Source organism: Balaenoptera physalus, assembly GCF_965194825.1.
Source record: "Balaenoptera physalus genome assembly, chromosome: 12".
NCBI classification, from domain to species: Eukaryota; Metazoa; Chordata; class Mammalia; order Artiodactyla; family Balaenopteridae; genus Balaenoptera; species Balaenoptera physalus.
This window is the reverse complement of record NC_138897.1, coordinates 93,229,003-93,253,423: the sequence shown is the minus strand read 5'-3', so window position 1 is coordinate 93,253,423 and position 24,421 is coordinate 93,229,003. Positions and strand designations below refer to the sequence as shown.

The following is a 24,421-nucleotide window of genomic DNA, read 5'->3' as shown; positions in this document are numbered from 1 at the left end:
GATCCCGCCCCGCCCCCAGCCCCGCCCCGGGCCGCAGGCTGCTGGAGGCTGCCGGGGAGAAAGTGCGCGGGTCCCGGAGCAGGCGCGCGGGCGAGGGGGTGGGGCGCGCAGGGGAGCGGGCTGCGCCCGCGGGGTCCCTCCTCCTCCCTGCAGCCTTCCGCCTTCGTGCCCTGTGGCTCGCGTCCCCGAGAGCTCTGCGCAGGTACCGCGACGCAACATGGAGCCGGACGCTTCCCCTCGGCAGCCTCCGGGGTCCTCACTCGCCGCACCTGAACTTAAGGTTGTCCCCTGATTCTTTGCCTTGAGAGCTGGGGGCATCTGGAATTAAAACTCCCCTGTAGCTGATGCGGAAGGCTCTCCCAGAGAGATTGTTCAGTGGGAAACAGCAACGGGCAGGACAGGCTCGAGAGGGACACGGTTTCTACAGAGGCGTGCGCACATGTGTATATATTTGTGTGTGTGTGTGTGTGTGTGTAGCAAGACAACGCAGTATCTCAGGAAGAGTACTGGAACGCTGGGGTGACGGAAAGGTTCGTTTTACACTGTATATCCTTCTATATTGTTGGATATCGCCCCCATGCCCATGTGTTTTTAGTCACTATTCTGGGGGGAAATGCGCCCTTCCCCAGCCAGACTTGCTCCTGCAATAGCTTCTCCTCTGCAGATGCAGACAACGACTTGCCACCCCACTTCGCTCCCCAGATCTCTTCTCTGTGACGTTCCCAGCGCTGCCCTGCCTCCCCGCGTGGATCCCAGCTGCTTGCCTGCGCGGTGACTGATACACATGCTCGGTGCCTCATCTGCTTCCCAGGGATGAACAATCTGAATGCAGGACCCTGACTCCCCCTCGTGTCCGTGAGTGAAAGGCAGTGCGTTCTGAGCCCAGCAGCCTTGCCCTGGAGGCCCAGCCCTCCCCCAGCTGGCGCGCTTCCCCCAAACCCCATAGCCTGGCCTGGCGGTCCCCTGGGGTCCTGGGCTCCTCAGGGGCAGGGCTCAGAGGCCCAGCTGTCACCCAGGCTGACTCGGTCCAACCTCAGAAAAGAAGCCCACGGTGTTGTCATGTGTCACCATCGCTCCTGGTTACCAGAGGCAGAAATGAATTTCAAAATAAAAGAAAAAAAAATATCCTTGATCAGGTGAGAAGAAACAAAAGTGAAACGTCTTGAGCACTGCATATCCGTTTCTGCTGTCCCGACTCAGTTACAGGGGATCATGAGCTGAGCATGATGGGAAATTGGGGATTGGGGGCAAAGGGTCTGAAGGCACTCCCCATCCCTGGAGCCCTTCTCCCAGCTGGATGGCCTCCAGAGGACAAGGGCTCACTGGTCCACTCTGCTCGCCTTATGTGGGCAGAAGGCAGCTGGGAAAACTAGCCAGGCCAGAAAGGAAACTGCAAAACCTTGGTGCTCATAGGCCTGGGTAGCAGAGACTTCATTTTTTTAAGTAGACTATGCTGATAGCTGCCCAATTTTTCAGTTCATTCAGCTAGTCTACACATAGCCTTGGGAGACAGTCATAGAGTAGACTCGGGCTCCTGAAATGGAAGGCACATTTCCTCCTCATTTTTATTTGTTACTGTGAAAGTCACTGGAGAATAAATATTTTTTTCATTTAAATGCTTCTAGCCTCAGTGAGAAATACAACATAGCCCATCATTTCCTGACAGTGGTTGGGAGCTGCTTCCTCTCTCCCTCGTGTCTGATAAGAGAAACGAAAGAAAAAACCCCCAGTTATGCCGGCCACTCCCCTGCTCTTCTTCGTAGGGTCATCATTTGGTCGGCCTCACCCTCCCCACGCACATCATTTCTTTACTTCTGGCACAGAATATCGCCCTCTCTACTGCACAGCCAAATACAGGCTGTGGTCCAGGACTCCATGGTTCAAATAATCAGACAGGGCAAAACTGAACAAACCACGGGGGAATACATAAAAATTCTAAATGAGAAGAAAAAGGAGAAGAAGAGCCTCAGTCAAGTAAATCCACTACACAGTCCCCAAAGGCATCTGCCATCCTCGGGTGTTCCAAGTCTCAGATGTGCCTTGAGACCACAAAGTCTCCTAGCATCGCCTGTAAGAGACTTTCCTGCTTCTTCCAGACGGACAAAAGGAGACCCAGGTAATGGATGCTTCTCTTCTGCAAATCTCAGTTTAGGATCCCATTTAATCTACCACGTGACCTTCTAAAAACCAAGCAAGCACACACAAAACCAAACAAAGGGATGATGTTGTTGATTTATCTTTTTTGGGAACCCACCCCCCAAAACAGAGGTGTGAACTTAGAGGTTCATGGGCAAAGAGTTTCCTGTATTTATTTTTTTTAAGGCATGTATTTTTTAACCCCCAAATCATTAATTCCTTAACTTAGATTACTTCCAGATGCTTTTCTGAATTTCATAACCAACATCAGAGACCACTAATCTCCTCAAAGGCTATTGCAAAACTCCTTGTGGGCTTTGGGCACATGGAGACAATTAACATGATTTATAGGAGAGAAGAGAGATTGGAAAGAGGAAACCTGCTGTTTCCACATGTGCCCGGGGTGCATAAGTCAAAAAGGCAAGTTCAGATTTTTTTTGTTGTTCATGCTTAAATTCCAAATTCTTAATTGCATAAAATGAGGGTTGGAACTTGTGAGTTTAGCTCAGGAATTTCTTATAAGGTTTGCCTCTAGATAGGGGACCTCTAGGTATATGTTACTAAGAACGTGGAAAAGAAAGGCTATATGTTGGCCTCATGAGGCAGCTATAGTCGTCTTGCAGATCTAGTGGCAAGTCCCAACTATGGTGCTTGCTATTAAAGATGAAAAATAAGGAAGGCAGGCAGGCAGGTATATGTTTAGCACTCTGTGCTGGCACCTTTGTTATTGTACATAGACGTCATCTCATTTAATGCTCTAAATAACACTAATGGGAGTACTATTGTTGTCCTTTGACATTTCATCCATTCTTTCAACAAATATCTGTCTACTGCTTACCATTTGTCAGGCTCAGGTATGGGGTTCTAGCAGTGAACAAATCAGATGAAGGTCGTAAACTCATGGATCTTATAGTCTAGGGGACAGACTCTCAGGAAATATACAAATAAATCCATCCTAGAAGCCAGTGATAGGTGCTATGAATAAAACTAAAACAGAATAAGGGGAAAGTCTGATTTGGGGTTACAACTTTAGAGAGGGCAGATGGAGTGGGTAAGCTGGCGGATTTCTGAGAGAAGAGCTTTTAGGGAGGAGAAAACCAAAAGTGCAAAGACCAGGAAGCAGAGGAAAAAATGATCTCACCCCCCCGCCCCCCAGAACAGCTCTGGCCTCTTGTAGAACACAGCCTGTAGGGGCAGCAGAGGAAGCCTGGAGTCCAGTTAAGAGCTGACTGTGGGAGTGTAGGAGGGATGCAGGCCCGGATGGGGAAGGTAGCAGGGAGTGGTGAGGTGGAGGCGTGGACCAGTTAGGCTGCCCGCTCCAGGCGAAGGCAAAAGCCTTGCCGATGGATGAGTGTGAGCTGTAGGACAGTGTTAGAGTCCGGGGTTTCCCCAGTGGTACCCTTCAGGGAGGAAAGAAAGATGGGGGCAAGCAGTCTTGGGGGTACCTTGGGGCAGGTGGGAAACCTGAGGCTCCAAGAGGAAGTTCAGTCACTTGCTAGTACATGGCAGTGGTGACATTGAAAATCAGCTCCCCACCTGCCCCAGAGGTGATGTGGTCAGCTTGTAGCCGCCAGCTTAAACTCTGGTTTTACGTTGGTAAGATCCATAACCCTTGTTTTAACAAATTCTAGGCTCTCACGCAGCCTGGCTAAGGTGGGGCTGGGTAGGTGGGGGGAGTGGGCTGTAGAAACAACACGTCCTTCCCCACTCCCCACCCCTACTCCCTGCTGCACGTGGATAAAGATTGCAACCTTGTGCCATCCAGTAAGAATCTAACTATTAGGGAATATTTACTGGGGGCTCTCACCACCCACTCTTGATCATTTATGTGTTTATTTGCTTATTATCTATCTGCAGCTTCCCCCATCCCATGTCAGCTCCATGGGGTAGGGGGCTGGCGGTTGACCTGTTCACCTCTGTGTTCCCAACCCCTAGGAGGGTGTGCCCCCAAATTAGCACTTGTCTGGTGAATGACTGTCGTGAAGCTGTAGATTACCAGTCCCACATTACTAACAAGGAAACTGAGATTCACACATTTTTACCTTCAGCTCACTTAGCCAGTAATAGTAACAATAACGACGAGGACAATATCCTTCATTAGGTGCTTGTTAATTGCCAAATAATCCTGTTGACAGCCCTATGGATGTGTACCATTTTTATCCCATCTTACAGACCAGGAAACTGATGTCAAAGAGGTCAAGTGGCTTGTTCAAGGTCACCCAGCTGGGAAGTGGCAGAAGTGGGGTTGGATCTATAATCATTCGTCCCACTCAGCTGTGTTCAAGTGTGTGCTTAGCTCTGCCCGTTCCCTACACCAGGTGTCCTGGTTACCTGTGTTAGGTCCCGCTGGCCAGGCAGCTCTTTGCATCAGGTTTCACTTGCTAGACTTTTCTGTTTTTGACAAACACTGAAAAATCATTCCTTTGTAATTTCCGCTTAACCTTACAGACAACTCTGCGGCACCCTGGGCTGCCCTGGTGTCTCTACTGGAACTCCGCCTCTAGGAAGATGAATTTCCCCTGAAGAGATCATGGGCCCAGCTTCTCCAGGTAAGATGCGAGATGCAGGTGGCTTTCGGCTGGTGAGAACAACGTTTAGGACTGATGCTCAAATGCCTCCACACCTGACCCAGATCCAATTTCCCTGCGGCACTCCCAGGCTTTTATCACCCTGCTAGAGACCCACAGAGTGGATTTTCCACCGCTCACCCTTCCACTGGGGGTTCAGTAGTGCATTTAGTAAAAGAAGTGGGTTAATGTAGCTTCAGATGGTTACAAACGGAAGTGGTCACACTGACATTTCCTTAACTGTATGCCGCATCACCGTCACCATCTCTGACATTTATAGATCTTTTACTTTGTGCCGAGCACTGTTTCCAGTACTTTCACATGTGTTCGTTCATTTAATCCTCGCAACGACCTTATGACTTCACTGTTCTTAGTAACTCCATTTACAAACCACGAAATTGACATACAGAGTTTAGGTAACGTATCCAGGGTCACAGAGCTAGTAGTTGGCAGAGCTGGGATTCAAACCCAATTACTCTGGCTATAGAATCCCTGCTCTGAGTAATCAATTCTCAGTCTTTGTTCTGCGTACACATCACCTTGAGAACTTGTTAACATGTTGATTTGATTCAGTGCATCAGGGGTGGGTGCCCCTTCATCTGCATCTCTAACAAGCTCCCCCAGATCATCTTGTTGCTGTGCCTCAGTGGACCATCTTTCGTGTAGCAGTTCCCTAAATCCTTACCTTATTCTGCTTCCCTACATATTTATCCAAAGTCATATTACCCAAACTGTAGGTATTTGAAAATGTCACCAAAGGTCAAACCCTTTCCTGCTTCTCGACACAAAGCAATCCTAGACACAGTCAGTGCCTTGCATCATTCCAGAAGCAGCATGAGATTGGAGAGTTTGCCATGCAGTTAATAACAGTTATTTAGTACATACCTGTCAGTGAGCCTGATATTCGGAGTAAGCATGGCGACTGGCTTGGGTCAAGGTAGTGGTGGCCCCATCACCTGGGTCCCTGAATGACCTCAATGAGCAGAGTCCCCTGCTAAGCAGCAGTGGACACACACACACACACACACGCACACACACACACACACACACAAACTGGATGAGAGATGACGGGCTGACATGTGGGGGTCGTTTGCTGCTGCACTGGAAAGTAACCCAGCCTCACCAAAGCACCAGGCATTCACATTCATTGCCTGATACACCCGCTCAGCTCTGCCCCTGTTCCTTGTGGATTATCAGGTCTCACGGCAGGAATAACAGTCTCCGTGTCTTGTCATTCTTTAATTCAGGACAGAAGCCTGTCCTCAGAGAGCGTAATAGGGGAGATAATAGACATATACAAGTACCTTGAATAGACATCAGAAAACAGGCACAAAGGACATGTTAGAAGAGCCCAGGGAAGACCAGAGTGATTTCGTTGCCCACCTACACACCATCGACACTGACGTTAAAGGCTCTGCTCATTCTCCCTCCAGAGGCTTTGCACCTGCTCGTTTCCCTTTCTGAAGCTCCCTCCTTATAATTTCCTCTCCTTTCAAATGTCCCCCCTCAGTGAGGTCTTTCTTCCCAGAACCCAGGCTATAGCCCAAACACACCCTGCACTCAAGAAATACTGTCGAATAAATTCTGATTGTTACCTTTGAGGAAGTGATGTTTGATCACAGGGATGGTGGGAGATTAATAGTGAAGATGGGAAAGAAAGGATGGCAGAGTCTTTGTGGAAGAAAGGACAAGACAGGAACATAGTTCAGCCCATAAACAGGAACAGCGATGTTTACTTCCGGGCAGTTCCCATAACCACCAGCCGGAAGAAATAGGTTAAACTAGCTCCAAGGTCATTGACGTTGAACTGTGGTGGATTCAGCCATTGTATTGGTTTCATCCTCTTCACCCCTAAGGCTTTGGTTTTGTTTTCTCAGTCTTATAGTCATGACTCATTAGGACCTAAACTTCGCATTTTTCATAGGAAATAATTCAATTCAAACTCATCCACCACTGCAGGATGCAACACAGCACTTAAGTGGCATTATTAATCTGCCTTTTCAAGCCCCTCCTGGCCACCCATGATCAGCAGCCCAAGCTATGGCATTGCTTATGATTCATTACAGATCCAGCCAGTTTCTGGGAAGAAGGGACACTCATAACTTTTACATATGACTCACTGTTTTCAATCACTTTTCTCAGGTTCAGACCATCCAGGTAACTAAAGGAGCTTTGTAGCTAGACTCGCTACGTCGTTCTTGACTCCCCTAAAAACTCCCTGTTGGCCTGTTAAAAGGAAAATTGAGCTTCACATGGAAAACTGCCATAATTGTGCTGTTTTGACACTTGGAACCATGCAATGCCAGTGCAGTTAATTTATGTGAGAAACAGCCCTGCTCCCTAACCCACCGGCAGCCGCCAAATGGTTATAGAGTCAACAGTGCCCCCTGGTGGCGGCAGCTGGTATAGTCTGTTGGTGGAGAGAAAAATAAAAGCTCAGACTTCTGGGTCTAAGCAAAGGGGCAGACACATCCTAAGAGTGCCATTCAGTTCAGCAACATTTCACACTAATGAGTGTCTTCTCAAGAGCCAATATTGGTCACTACTGGCCCCTTTGCCTCTGACTTGTGAGTACAACATGTTTCCTGGGGTGGCCCATCTCCAACAGGATTTCCGTAGATAGTGTTTCCCACTTAAAGCAGTTGCCTTAATGGAGCTCAGGAGACTGACATTTGATCTCTGTGGACCATTGGAGAGATTAAAGCTCAGGCCGGCTGGGATTAGGTACAAGGCTGGTGAGAAGATAAAGCATTTACACAGAAATCCAAAATTACTGGGCATTACATTTACTGATGGAACTCCTCCAGTGCCACTATGTATTCATTGAGGTCCAATTAGAGAAGCGGAACCACTATGAATAGGGCGTTTATTTTAGGAATGAGACCTTATAGAATTGTGGGAGAAGCTGGGGATATAAAGATCCAGAAGGGGGAGTTGGAGGATAAGCAAAAATCACCAACCAGCTTTCCTGAGGCACTGACACATGATTCAGGGGACGCTGGGCTTTCAGCTCCTTCAAGGTGAGCATACTGGAACTTGAAGAAGAATCTGCAGAGGCACGTGTGCCCGGCTTCCAGGGTGGGACAATGCAAGGGGAGCTGCTCAAAGAATATGTGAAGAGTTCAGCTTCTGCCGTGGCCAACTAAACACCTACAGGATCGATCTTCCCATAGGTAACAATGGTAAATTCTGCATAAAATACAAAACAAGAAGGGAAGGACAAACACATGAACAAGACCATTTCCCTGAAGACTCTTAAGTAAAGAATGAAGGGAGGCAGGCAGATTCCAGAAGGGAGTTGACATTTGGGAGGAGGAAAAGGCATGGAGAATGTTTCCTAATTCTGTGTCTTTTCCCCTAAGAACAGGTCACAGTCACTGCTGCTTGGGACAACTCTTACTTCTGTTGAAACCCACTCTCTATGGTCTGAAGAACCAGAGGACACAGTTTGGGGCCACCATAGCCACTGGAAAGAAGAAGGGAGGAATCCAAAAATGGACTGAGCTAGAAAGCAAGATCCCCAAATTCTGTGCATAAACTTTGCCCATGTCTTTGGGGGACCCATGAGCCACGTGGAGAATAAAAGAACTGAACAGATTTGAGCTGCAGACCAAGAGACTTTTTTGGAATCCAACCATGTTGATTGCGAGCCAAAAGAAAAACGTTAACACTTTTCTGAGGAATATAACAGAATCCAGATTCTCCACAGAATTCAGAATCCATACAGCATAATATTTACAATGTGCAGAGAATCATTCAAAATTATTTGACATTCAAAAGCGAGGAAAATGTGAAAGCAGAGCCTAAACCTCTCCTTTGGCCACCCCAGTGGCTTTCTTGGTGCTCATTCCTGCATTAGGTAACTATGCTCAAAGTAACTGCAGTGGTTTCTCTTTCCTGCTCTGCTCCTTGGCTGAAACAAGCAGTAAAGTCATGGGACATAGCAAAAGGGGAAACTAGTATTTTGTCTTCCTGCAACCAAGAGAAAGTGATCATAGGATCAAGAGGAAAAACTAGAAGCAAATACATTCACACAGAGGGATAATATGTATATTTTCAAATGCCCATGGCAGCAAATGAACTTTAATTAAAATCCTGCTTTTTCCACCTCTTTGCTGTATAATGAATCTTCCTTTTTCCTTTTCTCAGTCCTTCCATCTTCTGATCTCTGGCCAAAGTGAGTACCAGGCATTTTGTTAGGAGATGCAGATTTCATGGTCAGCAAGTTAGGAATAATCCCTCCTTTTATGGATCCCTTAGGTCAGTGACTTAACCTCTCAGCCTCATTTTTAAAACATTACTACAGTTTGGGATAATTATACTTACCTTTCAGGTTGTTCTTGTTAGAACTCATTCCAATACTCTAAAACTGAAGGGAAATGGTATTTGCTCCCATGAATGGGAAGTTCAGGCATGCAATTGGCTTCAGGTACAGTTGACTCCAGAGTCAGTGAAAGAATCATGTGTCTCACGTATGTCTTTTTCTTCCTCCGTCGACTTTGTTTCTTTTTGCATATTAGCTTCACTTCTCCTACAAATTAGTCTCCCAGAGCCTCGATTTGCTCACCTGTAACATAAAATATTAATAATGCCATCTTCATAGGGACGTTCTAAGAATTATATGAGACTTATATGTACGAATCATGAAGCACAGTGACCAGTGTATAGTAAGGGGTCAAAAATCTTAGTTGTTACTATTATTATTATTATATCCCAATATAGGTATGGGTATTAAGGTAAAACATCTGTCTGTTGCATCAATAATAAATATTCACTGGGACCTTCTAGGTGATCCAGGGGACCTTAGAAGCTGCTAGTGATACAATGGGAAAGGGCAGAGTATTAATTTAAATCAGCATGAGAATTTCACTGGTATGAGCAGCTGAATGGCTCAGAGAAGGGGGGGGTGACTAATGTCAGCTGTTCCCATTGAGCCTGGATAGGGAAATCGAGAAATACTCTATGAAAATCTGCGTGTGGGCACAGAAACCGGTCTGGAACTGGCACTGAAATTAGCAGAGAGAAATAAGACTGCCAGAGGGCTTTGGGGGTGAGGGAGGCTGACGATGGAGCCAGAAGACAGCACAGAGGCTCCTTGCAGCTTACCCCTGCCCCACCAGAATGGTGGCCTCTGTGCCCTTGAACCAAGGGGCCTGAGATGAGGGGTCCACAGAGCAGGGGGCTAGGCTGCCCTTGTGAAGAGGAAGCCTGACTCCGGGGTCACTTCCCATCTTGGCGTGTCTCTTCTACAGCAAATAGGACCCACCTCCTCTGAAAGTCTGACCTCCCTCCTGCCCTCAGCAATCTGGGCCTCTCCCTTCAGCCCTCTGTCCATGCTCACCTCCTCCTCCTAATGCCAATAAACAAAAATAACAAGAGCTAATATGTGTTAGCACTTACAGTATGCCAGGTCCTGATTTAAGCACGTTCCATGGACGAATTCATTGGGTCTTCCTGAGTCTCCTGACTCCTCATGCAGTTCTCCCCCTAGGGTCCCTCTAAATAAGAAGGTTAATTCTTTACTGAACAGGAGGCAAGATATGTATTAGTCTACCCATTTTGCAGATGAGTAAACTGATGCACAGTGAGATGAACCATGAGTTTAGTTGCTGAGTGGGGGATTAACTCCAGATCATCTAAGTTCTGGTTTGGCACTCTTTCCACTGCACCTGAGGTCTCCACGTTCTTTCAGACTCCATGGAACAAAGGCATGGGGTGCCAGCTGGGTATTTTTTTGCTCCAAGGACAGTATCCCAACCTGAACGAGTTGATCCAAAAGAAGGACTTTAAGGGTTCTTGCCACTTAATATTCAAGAGGTTGACTTCCTCGAAGCCTGGCTGGATCCTGGGGCTCAAACAAAGATACAAAGAGATACTTTTTTTTTTTTTTTTTCCTCCTTTCACCTTTCTTGTCTCTTCAGCTGGCCTTACTCTCGGGTGGGATGCCCTAGGTGGTCGGCCATGAGGATTCCAGACGTGCATTCCTACCAGCTTGCCTGCCCTGGTAGAGAAGCAAATTTTGTTTCCTAGCAACTGGAACACAAGTCCAGGGGCTGCATTTCATTGGCTGTAGCTTTGGTCACGTGTTCATCCTGATCCAATCCCCATGGCCCATCAGGAGCTGAGCTCTGATTGGCCAGGCCTGGGTCCTATACCCCTTCCCTCATACCCGGGAAGGAGACTTAACCCCATAAACCACACTGAGTGGGAATGGAGAGTCTTTACCCAAAGGAAAATAGGGGTGCTTTTAACAGAAAGAAAATTAATACTGGGTGAGCAAAACCATCATCCAGAAACAGTTTCCAATGCATGTGCCAATGTGTCAATATTTTATTTTGCAAACTAAATATAGTTTAAATATTCAGCGAGTTGTGAATTAAATCAGTGGCCGTTATAATTTCATATGATAAAGGATAGTTTCATTTTTAAAAGCTGTGAAGGACAGAATGGCAGGATAAGGCACATGCTTGCTGAGACAGGTTGGGTGGCAAGGTCACATAGACTTGTACTTGGTCCCTATGCTGTACTATTCCAGCGGGAGTTCCCTCACGGACGCCGTGTGAGGATGGGAGTTTGCACAGCGCTGCCTTTTCACGGGCTATGTCTCAACCGTCAGCACCCAGGAGACCTGGCAGGGAAGAGAGGCCCTGCGGTGTCTTCTTTCATCTACAAGCCTGCAGTGATAATTATTCCAGCGCTGGCATGAGAATTCCCCCTTCATAAATTGGGCAACCTCCTGCATTGTACCGGACAAGAGGAAGGTAGTCACTCGTGCATCCTTTTGTTGCAACACTGGTCATTAATCACTCATCCTCCTGTTGTATTTTTCAGGCCGGTTGTTTGAAATTGGCATGAAACCCACAAATCGGGGGAAATATTACCCTGTTTTACCACTTTAGCAAGAGCAGCTGGGTTTAGCATCATCTAGAGCTGCGGATTTGAACACATGTAGGTTTCCCTTTCTCCTCCCCTCCCCCTCTCCCCACTTCTTCCTCCACCCCCCTCCCCTCCACCTCTCCCCGTGTAACAACCTCCTTCACTAAGACCACCTGTTTTACAAGAGCCCAGAACCACGAGTGCTGGAAGCTCCTGGCCTCCTGTTCTTTCACTGTGAATTGGAAAAGTCCTAGGAAAGAAGTTTTGATTAGCCCCATCCATCGTAGGTCCCGATTTTCCCCAAATCATCGTCACCAGGGAGGCAAAGCTCTAAGTGGTGTGTGTGTGTGTGTGTGTGTGTGTGTGTGTGTGTGTGTTAGGAAGAGAGACAGGGAGGTGGTGTAGAGGATGGCTTTCCAAAATAAGTCTGCATTTCCATAAGAAGAGGGAGGAAGGGCAGAGAGAAGACTGAGATTGGGACTACATCAGTGTCTTACTCACGCCCTTTATTTTGGAATTTCTTTCTTACCTGGGTGATCCCTAGCCGCTGGGGAGCCTTTGGACATTGTGGGGCACTTTTCTTGTCCCAGGAGCTGGAGGCACTACCATACATAATTCAGTGGACAGGGGCCAGGGATGGGAAACCATCTGCCCTGTGGATGCATGTCCCACACGTTGGAAAAGTGTCTTAGCCAAATGCTTCTGGTGCCTTTGTTGCAAGGCACGATTTTCCTTGAAGGGGACAGAGGCATATGCAAACCAGCGACAAAGGTCTCCTCTTCCGACATTTGAGATGCCCACTGAAATACTCAACAGTAGCTGCCGAAGTATCTAAGTGGGGTTCCAGTGTGCTCTGCAAATCCAATGCTGTTGAAAGCGATAAACTTAAGTATTTCACACCTCGCAATGAAATGGTTTATTAAGCCTTACCTCAGAGAAGCGAATGGCCACGGTGGCTACAGATTAATGGGACTTCTCAGCATTATGTAAAGGAAGAGGAATTGAGAGTGTTCAAGAAGACAGAATCCAGTTTCACAGCTTGCACCAGCCAGAGACAGTGTGAAGGAGACCAAGGCAGGGGAGTGAGGTCTACCCTAAATGCCCCAGTTTCCGTCTCTCCCATCACCTTCTTCCCTGGGCTCAAAGTGTCCCAGGATCGGCCCCGTCTTGCTGTAGACACCGCGGCAATTATCCACTCCCCAAGTATTTCATTAGAAGAAAGCGAGAAACAGTGAAATTGTTCATGTAAATTACAGATGTGCCGGCAAAGTGACTCACAGGGGAAGTGCATTCATTGAAGTCAGACCCCCGCCCCCCGGCAGCCCACACTGAGTACTCACACTCCCCCCAAGACTTCCCATCACTTGCAGGCCTACAGACTTCACAGCAAAGTGCACAGAGCAAAATACGGGGCTGGAGCATTTTGTGAAGCTTTTTCATTTTTTACAGCTCTACACGTTTGCTCATCGTTAGGATAAACTATTCAGCCTTTGTATGTGGGTAACAGTGTATTTGTGTTTAAGGGGTGGAAAAGCTGCTGGCCTTTAGAAACTGACGCATTATTTCTCCCCCTTGGATGGTGGTAGGTCCTTATAACTTTTTTAATGTGTTTTTTTTTTTTAATACATTTTATTTGAGTTTGGCATGGAGGCTTTCTGTGTTGGCTTTTTTTTTCTTTGAAAGCCATTTTTATCCAATTCTGGGTCCTCTTTTGTTAATAAGTGTTCTGTGAATAAGCTACAGGGTAGGTGAAGGTGAGGGTTATGTCTCCTGATTCAAGGGATGCATTCCAAACCCTTCACAATTCCCTTCCTGCCTTAAGCATCAAAATTCTGTTCTCTCTTGCATGATGATCCTGGATGACCCTTCCTTCTACGGGCAGAGCCGTGAGTGGAGGTGACATCTTGAATATGTCACCACAACGTGGTCGGCCCGAGGACAAAGCTGGCATCTAGGATGGCAGAGCTGGAAGAGGGCAAGAAGATGGCACTTACATAAAGTAACCAGCCCAGGTGCCCTTTTATTAACGGGATAATAAATTCCAGCGTCCGCGAAGGCAAGTCAGGTGAGCTTCCTGGGGCTGAAGCCGTACATCTTGCCGGAAAGGATGCAGGACCTTTACTCCTGCCCGCCCGTCTTTGCTCTGCTGCCCACAGGCGGTGACTCTGAGTGCGTCACCTGAACTCTTCCGCTTGCCTCTCAGAGTGACAGCATCGCCAGAGACAGCCTCATGGACCTCGTGATCCCTGATATTTAATTTCCTTTAGCTTAATTTATTTGGGCTTCACGAATTAAAGAACTAGGTGTTCCCTGCCGCCACACTGTTTTATGGCCATCACCGGGAGGGAGCAGAGAGGGAAGGAAGGAGCAGCCGGTACATGCCGGGCCCTTTAAACAAAGCATCTCAGGTAACCCGGCACAGCAGCCCCACCCACCCGATGTTAGTACCGGTTCCATTTTACAGATGACACAACCAAGGCCCAGAGAGATGGAGTCACTTGCCCAGGGTCACACAGCTGGATAGTGACAGAGCTGGACTTTGAGTCCTGGGTTCCCCCAATCCCAGTGCCCTTGATTTTGCTATTTCTCTCTCTCAGGGAGAGGAAGAGGAATCACCCTCTCTAAGACCTTCATGGGAGGAAGTTTTGTTTTTTTGCTTTTTTGGGGTTTTTTTTTAATTGAAGTATATTTGATTTACAATGTTGTGTTAATTTCTGCTGCACAGTAAAATGATTCAGTTATACATATATATGCATTCTTTTTCATATTCTTTTTCATTATGGTTTATCACAGGATATTGAATATAGTTCCCTGTGCTATACAGTAGGACCTTGTTGTTTATCCATCCTATATATACTAGTTTGCATCTGCTAATCCCAAACTCCATGGGAGGAAGTTTACACACCGCAGACATTTTCAGATTTCACTAGAGTTGTATTATTTTTCCACATCTAGACACCACTGTAAAACCAAGGTGGTCTGAGTGAACAGAGAATTAACCCAGCAGAGGCTTCAACATCTGGCGGGGCTCCTGATGGCCACGTTAAGCTTTTCTTCTGCAGCAGGCCGCCTGGGTGAGCCTAAAGTTGGAGGAAAGCAAATGACAGGAAAGCCTCTTAGCAACCTCTGGCTTCTTTCTCAGAGATTTGCCTCCATTTCATAATTTCTTATCAGCACTGAATTCAGTCAGGTCCCCCAGCTGTCAGGTCAGCCTTGCCAGACAACGCAATTCATAAGCCATAGAGATTCAACTCGTGGCTCCATTAATTTGATCAGGTGAATAAAAAGTATTTTATTGGTGCTTTTGGAAGGGGGCCCTGTTGCCTTTTGTCTTCTCATCATTAAAAAGGGGGCTTTAGTGTAAGCACTCAAGTCATTGGACGTGTGGGTTTAGCCTGCCAGGATGTTAGAGTCAATCACATTTAATTTTCTTCGTTCACATTAACAGTGATCAAAACACCTTGTAACACGGTAGACGGGATCAAAATGGAAATCATGACAGTTCACGGAGATGACTAACCACACACTCTGCTCCAGGAAGCTCATCCCTTTGGGGCTACAGGATACGTGGTGGCTTGTGTTCTCACAGGTAAAGAAGAGTGGCTTTAAGATCCCGACTGTTTTCAAGCGATTTCACCCAACACTGCAGGGTGAATAAATGCTTCGAAGGTCTAGGGTCACGGGCTCTGTCAAACGACCAGAGGTTCCTCTTTGAGGACACAAGTGCAAAGGTGAAAGTCTTCGCATCAGTGAAAAGGGAAGTTCTTCTTGTTGAGCCGATATGCCAAGGCTGCTTTATGAAATAAAAATCAGATGAAGCTCTGTTTTTCGGAGTTGGCTCGGGAGCCTGAGAGAATTACATTACCTGTCTGACCTCGTTAGGCTCCTTGCTAGCAAATGCATAGAACGAGATGATGCCATTTGCTGTGGTCCTGGTGCTCTGAATTCAGATGTACTGTGGGCGGGCGCAGGACACGGGACAAGGGGATGAGTCTGTAACATGGGCTGGACTGAGCCAGCTGCGGAAACTGGCATCCTGGAGAAGAAGTCTTTTCTCTTTCCCCTGGCCGTGTGCTCCATCGCTGAGGACATGAGAGTCCAGGAGGATTAAAGGAGAAGCAGGTCTGGAAGCTACTCTCACCACCAACCCCATCCCTGATCAAGAAATCATGTGTGAGCTTTGGGTGGATTAGATCATCTACAGAAAGCAGAAAGGGCCAGTTCTCATAGATGAGAGAGGATTGAGTTGTGGGGAATTAACAGAACACTGGCCTAGCTGTAGCTTAAGCAAATCAGAGTTTCTTTGAGGCATTTAATAAAAGTCAAGAGGTAGGGATTTCAGATATTGTTCAGTGGTTCCGTTTTGTTACATAGACCCAGGTTTCATTTTTCAGCCACTGTCATGAGCGTTTGGCTGCCTCATGGTGGCAAGATGGCTGCTGTGCCTCCAGCTATCGTGACTGGGTTCCAGGTAGGAGGAAGAAGGGAAGGGAAAAAGCAAAAGATCTTCTGTGGCAGGCATAATTGAGATAACCCCCAGAGATTTCCTGGCCTTATCCCAGACACTGGCAGTATGATGAGATATCTGCCTGTAATTATAGCTACATGATAAATGGAATTTTTCAGATGTGATCAAGATATGCAATCAGTTAACTTTGCATTCATCCAAAGGGAGGTTATCTTGGTGAGCCTAATCTAATCGAATGGGGTTCGTCTCTAGGAGCTGAGAGTGGGTGACCCTGGAGGACAGCCAGCAAGGAGAATGGGACCTCAGTCTTACAACCACATAGAACTGAATTCCAACCACCTTAACGAGCTTGGAGGCAAGTGATTCTCCAGGACCTTTAGGTAAGAGTCCAGCCTGGCTGACACCTTGATTTCAGGTATGTGAGACCCTCAGCAGGGAACCTAGTTGAGCCCACCTGGAATTGTGACCTCCAGAACCAGGAGCTGACAGGTAGGTGCTTTTTTAAGCTGCTGTGTTTGTGATATTCACTGAGATGGCTCCGGCTTATGGTTGCAGTAAAAACTTAATATACTTTTGGGGCTTCCCTGGGGGCACAGTGGTTAAGAATCTGCCTGCCAATGCAGGGGACACGGGTTCGAGCCCTGCTCCGGGAAGATCCCACATGCCATGGAGCAGCTAAGCCCATGCACCACAACTACTGAGCCTGCGCTCTAGAGCCCGTGTGCCACAACTACTGAGCCCGAGTGCCACAACTACTGAAGCCCACGTGCCTAAAGCCCGTGCTCCGCAACAAGAGAAGCCACCGCAATGAGAAGCCCGCGCACCACAACGAAGAGTAGCCCCCGCTCGACGCAACTAGAGAAGAGCCCGCGTGCAGCAACGAAGACACAACGCAGCCAAAAATAAATAAATAAAATAAACAAATTTATTTTAAAAAAAAGAAACTTAATATACTTTCCTAGGAGGTTTGGCCTTTTAGCTGGGAAAGGATGTCCTCCCCAGCAGACATCTAACCAGACCCTGGGTGGCAGGCCCACCAGTGCCTACATCCGGGGTGAGACCACCGTGATGTCTCAGCAGGCTGACGTTATTAGGCTGTGCAAACTGGGGCTGGGGCTGCGCAGGACCCAGGGGGAGGCAGGAGGGAGGAGGGGCTCTGCCAAGCTGGCCGCTGCCTGGCGTCCAGCAGGAATCATTGTTCCACCCGGGGCGCTGGCTCCTGAGAGGGGGCGGGAAGGAGTGGGGCTGAGGCGGTCCACGGTGAAGGAGGAAGGAAGTAGAATTCATCCCCCACCACCTTCCGTCAGTCATAGTTTCACCCTGTGCGTGTGAACCCTTTGCACGCCCGGCGTGCACCTGGGTGCCGCGCGGTCCTCCGCCCTGCAGCGTCCTTCATCTCCGGCCACAGCTCATGGCTGTTCCGAAAAGGTGTGCCAGGCTGTGGCCGCGTGGCCTGGCCGGTGAGGCAGAGCCCGCACCGAGCCGGGCTGAGAAAGAAAATTCCAGACGTCTGCTGGTGGAATGTGCTTTGTCTCCATCAGCTGGACATGAGTAGGGCTGGGGGAAGGAGGGGGTCGGAGGCAGGGCTGGCTGAGAGCAGAAGGGAAGGGATGAAGGGGAGGGGCAGGACCCCCGTCAGAGGAGAGGCCCCACGTCAGCCGCAGTGACTTAATGCTGAGCTGGGGCCTCCTGCCCGTGGCTGGGTCACCCGTGGACGTCACCCAACCCAATGGCCTCAGACACAGAAAACACTGTGGAGGGTTTGCACACGTCTGTGGGGGGGGTGTGGAGGGTGAAGAGACAGCTTCACCTTCTGACCAAAGTGGAAATTCACAGAAGCCTGGATGAGGCAGCCGCATCTCCCGGGGGGCTCGGGGGATGAGATTTCACCCATTCGGAGACATGATGATGTCACTTGCGGTAGTTACTTTAACAGGGTTGTTTTGAAGATCAAATTAGAAAGGAGACCAGGAAATTCATAGAGAAGTTACTAATGCTGTCCACATCTGCGATCTCTAGTAAGAATCGCTTTTCAGAAATGCTTTGTTTTTCTGTAATGGATGAACTAGTTACAGTTGGCCGAGGTCCCCCAGAGGACGTGACCTCTGGTTGACCTGTAGCTGGCCCCAGGAATTGGAGGCCCCTCACCGCCCCCTGTCCTTGGGATGTTCGCTGCCCCCCATGGGAGCCATTTCAAGGATGCACCTCGAGAAAGCAGGTGTGGTGGAGACCTCGGGATGCTGTGGGTGCCTGAACCCCGGGGAAGGCCTCTCTATAAACTCTAAGATGCCGCAGGCTGGAGGGCAGTGATCTCCTCCTGGTCCTGGGGTGCCAAAGACAAGCCCTGGAGGGAAGTTCCCTGCTTATTAAACCGCCACCTCCCCATCTGGAGAGACTGTGTCTTTCTTCTGTCCCTCCCTGCCCTCCGGGTACTGGGGCCAGCTTCAGATTCCACCAGGGAAACTCCCAAGGGTGTGAAACCAACCAGAGTGGTGCTGAGAAGGTCAGGCAGCTTTAGTGAACATACTATAGAAGACACTCTCCTAATTAAAAGTAACCATCAATTAACCTGAAAACAGGTTATTTCCTCAAAGACATCCAAGAGCTATCTTAAAACGTTTTGAATTTTTGTCGTCTATTCTCTGATTAGACAGTAGACAAAGACTCCCCAGTTAGTAGTTCCTGGAGGTTGGTGAAGGAGTTTTAATTGGATGAGAATTTTCATGACTGCCAACAAATTCAAAACGTATGCCCTTTTTTAGGATAGCTGTAATCCTGGGCGATCAGATCGGGTATTGCCGGGAGGCCAGAAGGTACAGAAGGATGCTGGAAATTCAGACAGGCTTTGGAATATTCCTGAGAATAAGAACCTCAAATATAACCAAAACTGGGCAAGAAACTTTCCAGCTTGACTGCAACTGTATACCTTGCCTCCAAGAAATGAAAATTAACATACAGCAAACCCTATATGCCAAGTCCTAAATCTTTGAGATGGCACTGCAAATGTTAAAGTTTGTCCTCTTGTCACATAATACTAGGACCTGGGTTATCTACTTGAACGTAGACCCCTTGAAGGCAGGGACCATGTCTGTCTTGTTCACTGTTGCATCCCCAGCACTTAATACAGTGTTTGGCCCAACTTACACATTTCAAGAAATATTTGTTGAAGAAGATGTGAATAAAACAGTCCCTGTATCAGAGACTGTGACCTCAGGTCTAGAGACACCCACTGGGTCGAGTCAAAGAGAGCAGGTGTCAGGCAGGAGGGAGAGGGGGACAGTGGCAACTTGACGAGCACCGTCTGGGTTAGAGGACAGGCAGTATTCAACCCCGGTCAGCTGTTGCCAGGCACAAGTGAGGGCCCAGGGTAGCTGAGTTATATGTAAAATGTCCTAATGCGTGAGTGTTGGCCACTAATTTAATGTCTTTAAAAGATGAAACAAGGTTTTTTTAAAAACCTGTTGTAACAGGGAAGAGCCAAATCTGACTCCATGTTGGATCTGTTTCTTTCACTTTAACCTTTGCTTCCTGTTGCTTCTGTTCACTAAAAGGATATTGTCTATACAGAATGGCCTGCCTCGGGGAACCCTGCCCCTCTGCCTGAATATTAAACCAAAGTGCCTTTGTTCAGGGAAGCATCCGGACCCTGTCCACCTGGGGATGGCTGCAAGAAAGAAGAAATGAACACGTCCCCTCCCCAAGGCTGGCCATTCCAGGGGATATTCGCAAAACTTATGGCCTTTGTACTGTACTTCCTCATCTCCCCTCCATCTCTGTGCTATAAAAGAAACTGGCATCCAAGCCCCAAGAAGATGGTTATTTTGAGACTTTAGTCTGCCATCTTCTCGGTCTGCCAGTTTTCCAAATAAAGTCGTCTTCCCTGCCTTAGCACCTCGTCTCCGACTTATTGGCCTGTTTTGCGGTGAGCGGAGCGAACTTGGATTCTGTAACACTGTGGGCCTGTGCGTTGTTTTCTGGCTCCATCTTTGTGATCTTTGTCCCAAAGAAACAAACAGAACCCCAAGGAAAGCGCTGCCTAAAAATAGTCATACAAAACTTGTCAGCAAGTTACTTTTTCCATTTGCATATTCCTGCTCACACGGAAGGGTATAAAATTCTGAAAATCCTTGGCATGAGAGTGGACAAAACCTGTGGATTCTTAAGAAGCGCTGCTCTTTCCTGCAATTAAAACGTGAATGACAAATGTCCTGAAATCAGACTTGGAAGATGTGTTGGTTTGGACTCTGGAAGGAAAGGAGGCTGCCTGAGATGTTGTCATACGTGAAAAACAGACACACTTTGGAAGCAGGGGAAGACAGAAGCGGAGAGTGACCGGGGTCTTGCAGCAGATGTGTCAGCCCGGACTCCCTGCAGAGGTGCTGATACTGGGAAAGAAGCCTTTCTTGGGAGCTCATCACAGAAATTTCCCTGAAGAAACGGCGTTCTCTTCATCACTGTCAGCCACAGAGAACAAGATTTTGGTATGTTTAGTGGAAAGTACAGACACTGTACAAAGAGACGGTGTATGCTATTTGTCAGTTAGGTTCTGTAGCAGTGTCCTGAGGCTGCTGCAATAAATTACCACAAACCGGGTGGCTTAAAACACAGAAATTTATTCTCTCACGGTTCTGGAGGCCAGAAGTCCAAGGTCAAGGTGTCTGCAGGGCCGTGCTCCCTCCAGAGGCTCTAGGGGGGGATACTTCCTGCCTCTTCCAGCTTCTGGGGACCCCAAGCATTCCTTGGTTTTAGGTACATCACTCCAATCTCTGCCTCTGTCTTCATGTGGCGTTTTCCCTTGGGTGTCTCTGGGCGTCCTTTTCTGTCTCTTACAGGGATATTCTCACTGGATTTAAGGCCACCCTTATCCAGTACGATTGCATTTCCAGCCTTACCTTAATTACATCTGCAAAGGCCCTATTTCCAAATAAGGTCACGTTCTGAGGTCCTAGGTGGACATATTTTGAGGGGGGCAGCATTCAACCCAGCCCAGAATCTGAAGGCAGGGTGGGGGTTAGGGATGCAGAAATGATCGATCGTGTCTTTTTTTGTCCTGGCCACACAGATACGGCCATTAGACAGGAGGTGTGGTGGACGACGCAGCCCAGCCTGGAAGACCTCGCAGGGAGGGAGCCAGGGAACCTGCTGGCTCTGTTCCCATCTGCCACTTCACCGCCCATTGGCCAATGCCAGCTGGATGCAGGGGGCACAGCGTCCCTGGGCACAGAGCTGGGAGGACCTGCGGGGAAAATGAAGACACCATGCACCTCCCCAGGTCAGCATCAGTTGAGAGATAGATGCAGGAGCCAAACAGATGGAGAAAAATCCATCAGCGCTACTACTGGAAAAGCGAGCTTGGAGGACAGGACCTGTGGCCAGATTCAGGTAACAGGAGATCGGAGGAGAGGTTGGGGGGCTCTGAAGGGAGTGGGGCAGGGCTGGGCTCCTACCGCCTCCATCCAATGCCCAGCCTCCCCTGTCAGACAACTCACTTCTTCTCCATGGGCAGGATTCAGGGAGGGGCAGAGACAAAGGTAGAGGTTACCTTCCAGCCCTCTTGGTGGATGGGCTAAGAAGGATGCTAACATACCCCCTGTCGAAACGGGAGTCGAGAGGGTTAAGCAGCCTCCTTGTTGAGGCAAAATTCATAAATTTTGTAGAGCAGGGGTTGGCCAACTACAGCCGCGGGCCAAACCCGGGCTTCTGCCTGTTTTTTGTCAATAAAGTTTTATTAGAACATAGCCGTGTCCATACATTGACATCTCGTCCCTGGCTCCTTTCCTGCCACAAAGGCAGAGTAGAATAGTTGTGACAGAGACTGTGTTTCGTGCAGGGCTAAACCTACTATCTGGCTCTTGGAAATATTTTTCCAACCCCTAGTGTATAGGATTTGAAAGATCTTTTCAGTTGCCCCCCTGCCCCAGGTACAGAATACATTGGTCAAGGGGGTGGGATGCTAATTTAGGAAAGGCTCCCTGGAGGTCAGACCATCTGAAGGGACGGGACAGTCACAGTTCCTGCCCTTATCCCAGGACAGAGGAGAGGACAGAGTCACTCTCATTCTCGAAATTGTCATTTCTCTCCCTCTCCCCCTCTTAGCAGAGAGGATATAGTCAAATAAGTGCGAGTTCAATGTGTATTTAGTGCAAATCTACTTTCTTTCTTTTTTCTTCTTTTCTTCTTTTTTTTAAATTGAAGTATAGTTGATTTACAGTGTTGTGTTAATTACTGCTGTACAGCAAAGTGATTCAGTAATACATATATATACATTTTAAAATATTCTTTTCCATGATGGTTTGTCACAGGATATTGAATATAGTTCCCTGTGCTCTACAGTAGGACCTTGTTGTTTATCCATTCTATATAGAAGAGCTTACATCTGCTGACCCCAGCCTCCCACTCCATCCCTCCCCCGACCCCTACTTTCTGTTAAAATTTTGTGAAATTTTGTTTAAAGAAAACCATAAAGACAGCCATTCTTACAGAAAGTAAGAATGAATGAACTGTGAATGAGGAAGAAACCAATATACTGATGGGTCATAGGGAAGGAAGGAGAGGGTCCCCATACAGACCCGGGTCTGCCCCAGCCCTGGCCTCCCCCGTAAACACACGTATCTTTGTTCTAAGCCATCATGAGTGGATAATTCTGTTACTTGTGGTCAAACACATTCTTATTGTGTGTACAACTTGAATACCTATAAATATAATAATATGACATAGAAGTATATATAAAAATAAGCATAGGGAAAGAATCAGAAAGGAAATAATATTAAATAATATTAAAATGTTCCAAGTGATAGGACCACAGGCAATTTTTTTTCTTTTTACTCTCCCTTTCAAATTCTCCCTAGTGACATATATTTCTTTTATAATCCCCCCACAAAAGAAAATAAATGTTATTTAATGTAAAGCTGTTTGTCAACCTACAAAACTAGTTGGCTCTCCGGGAGAGCTGCCTTTCCACAGAGGGTATTTAGAGGGTGGTCCCAGTGTCTTGTCCTTGGAAGTGGCCTCTCCAGGGACAGCTACAGCTGATGGAGCCAGGATTCAAAAGACGATTTCATCAGTGAGGGGAAAGAGGCCATGCCACTTCCTGAAATTTCTAGAAGGATTTCAAATAGGCCGATGTCCACGGCTGTCCATTTGAAACGGTTAACAGTTTGGCAGAATTTTTTTCCTTTTATTTTCCAAATGGACGCACTCAAATTTGGTTGTTCGTTTTCAAAACCTCCAATGATTCCCTGCCTGCTTGTGAGAGAGACTGAGAAATTCAGCCCAAAGCATCCTGTCAGAGGGATCCAGTGTGTGTAGCTTAGGCAGGGTAAGGACTCCAGCCAGGTGTGAACGTAAGTGGAAAAGGAGTTCATTATCACAAGTGCTGGAATCATTCTCTCCCTCCAGAAGAGCCCTGAGCCGTGCAACCAGATTAGAAAAGATTTCTTTCTCTCCTTTTAACGCTTGAAGGGAAAAAGAAAAAAAAAAAGGGAGGAAAGAACTGTATCCACTTTCTTAGACACAGGATTATTTTGCAACTGTGATTGCATTGTCTTGGCCCATCTGTCCGGGACTGCTGGGTGTTTGGGGCCTGTGTTGAGACAGGAGCTGGTCCAGCATTTTTAAACCATGCTTGTGACCCACTGAAAGGTCCTACCGCTGATTTAGTGTGCAGCCGTCAGCATTGAAAACATGAAATAAGACCAAATAAAACAGAAAATACCAGGGAGAGTGGCCCACAGTGAGTGTGGCTGGCACTGGACCTGCCCCCCACAGACCCCATCGGGGCGTTTTTCCTGCTTCTGAGCCCCCTCCCCTGGCTGTGTGTGGCCTGATCCTACATGGGGACTCTGTGGTGTAAACTATTCCCCAGGGCGTTTTTGCTCCCAACAGCCCACGCTGAGTAGATAAACAGACATTTAGGAAGGTGCCACCACCTTGGAGAAAACAGATTCCCTGAAAGATGCCCCCCTCCCCGACCACACATACTTAAGCACCGGGGAGTGCATAGGCAAACTCTCGATGGCTGGATGGAAACCACACCTACACGTTCCCAACCCAGCAGCCCACAAGCCCTGTGATGGAAGAGAATAGCTTTCCCAGTACAGTAAGTCCCCTACATACGAACCTTCAAGTTGTGAACTTCCAAAGATGCGAACGTGCGTTCGCATGTCCAGTCACATAAGTTAGTTCACGTGTCTGGCGTACATGGTCCCGTGCGTGCATCCTCTACAAGTGGCTGTGCTTTTGTGTCCTTTACTGTACAGGACTGTGTAGAGTACAGCAGTACAGCATGTTTATTTCTTGCCGGTTCCCTCGATGCCAGCCCCTAGATACCAGCTGTTGTACTGTACTACTGTGCTTTTCAAGGTCCTGTACTGTG

At 47.8% G+C, this 24,421-nt stretch overlaps 1 long non-coding RNA gene across 3 annotated transcripts; it reads left to right on the top strand.

The window, feature by feature from the left end:
• Positions 1 to 121: 121 nt before the first annotated feature.
• Positions 122 to 17,137, top strand: LOC309640104. 3 transcript variants are annotated; one of them, XR_014252026.1, is made up of 3 exons: positions 122 to 280; positions 665 to 4,685; positions 8,071 to 17,137. It is a non-coding gene; the product is annotated as an uncharacterized lncRNA (long non-coding RNA). The 3 variants fall into 3 exon arrangements; XR_014252027.1 differs by having other exon boundaries at positions 122 to 2,116; positions 4,585 to 4,685; XR_014252028.1 differs by having other exon boundaries at positions 122 to 4,685; positions 8,071 to 15,168; positions 16,300 to 17,137.
• The last annotated feature ends 7,284 nt before the right edge of the window (positions 17,138 to 24,421 follow it).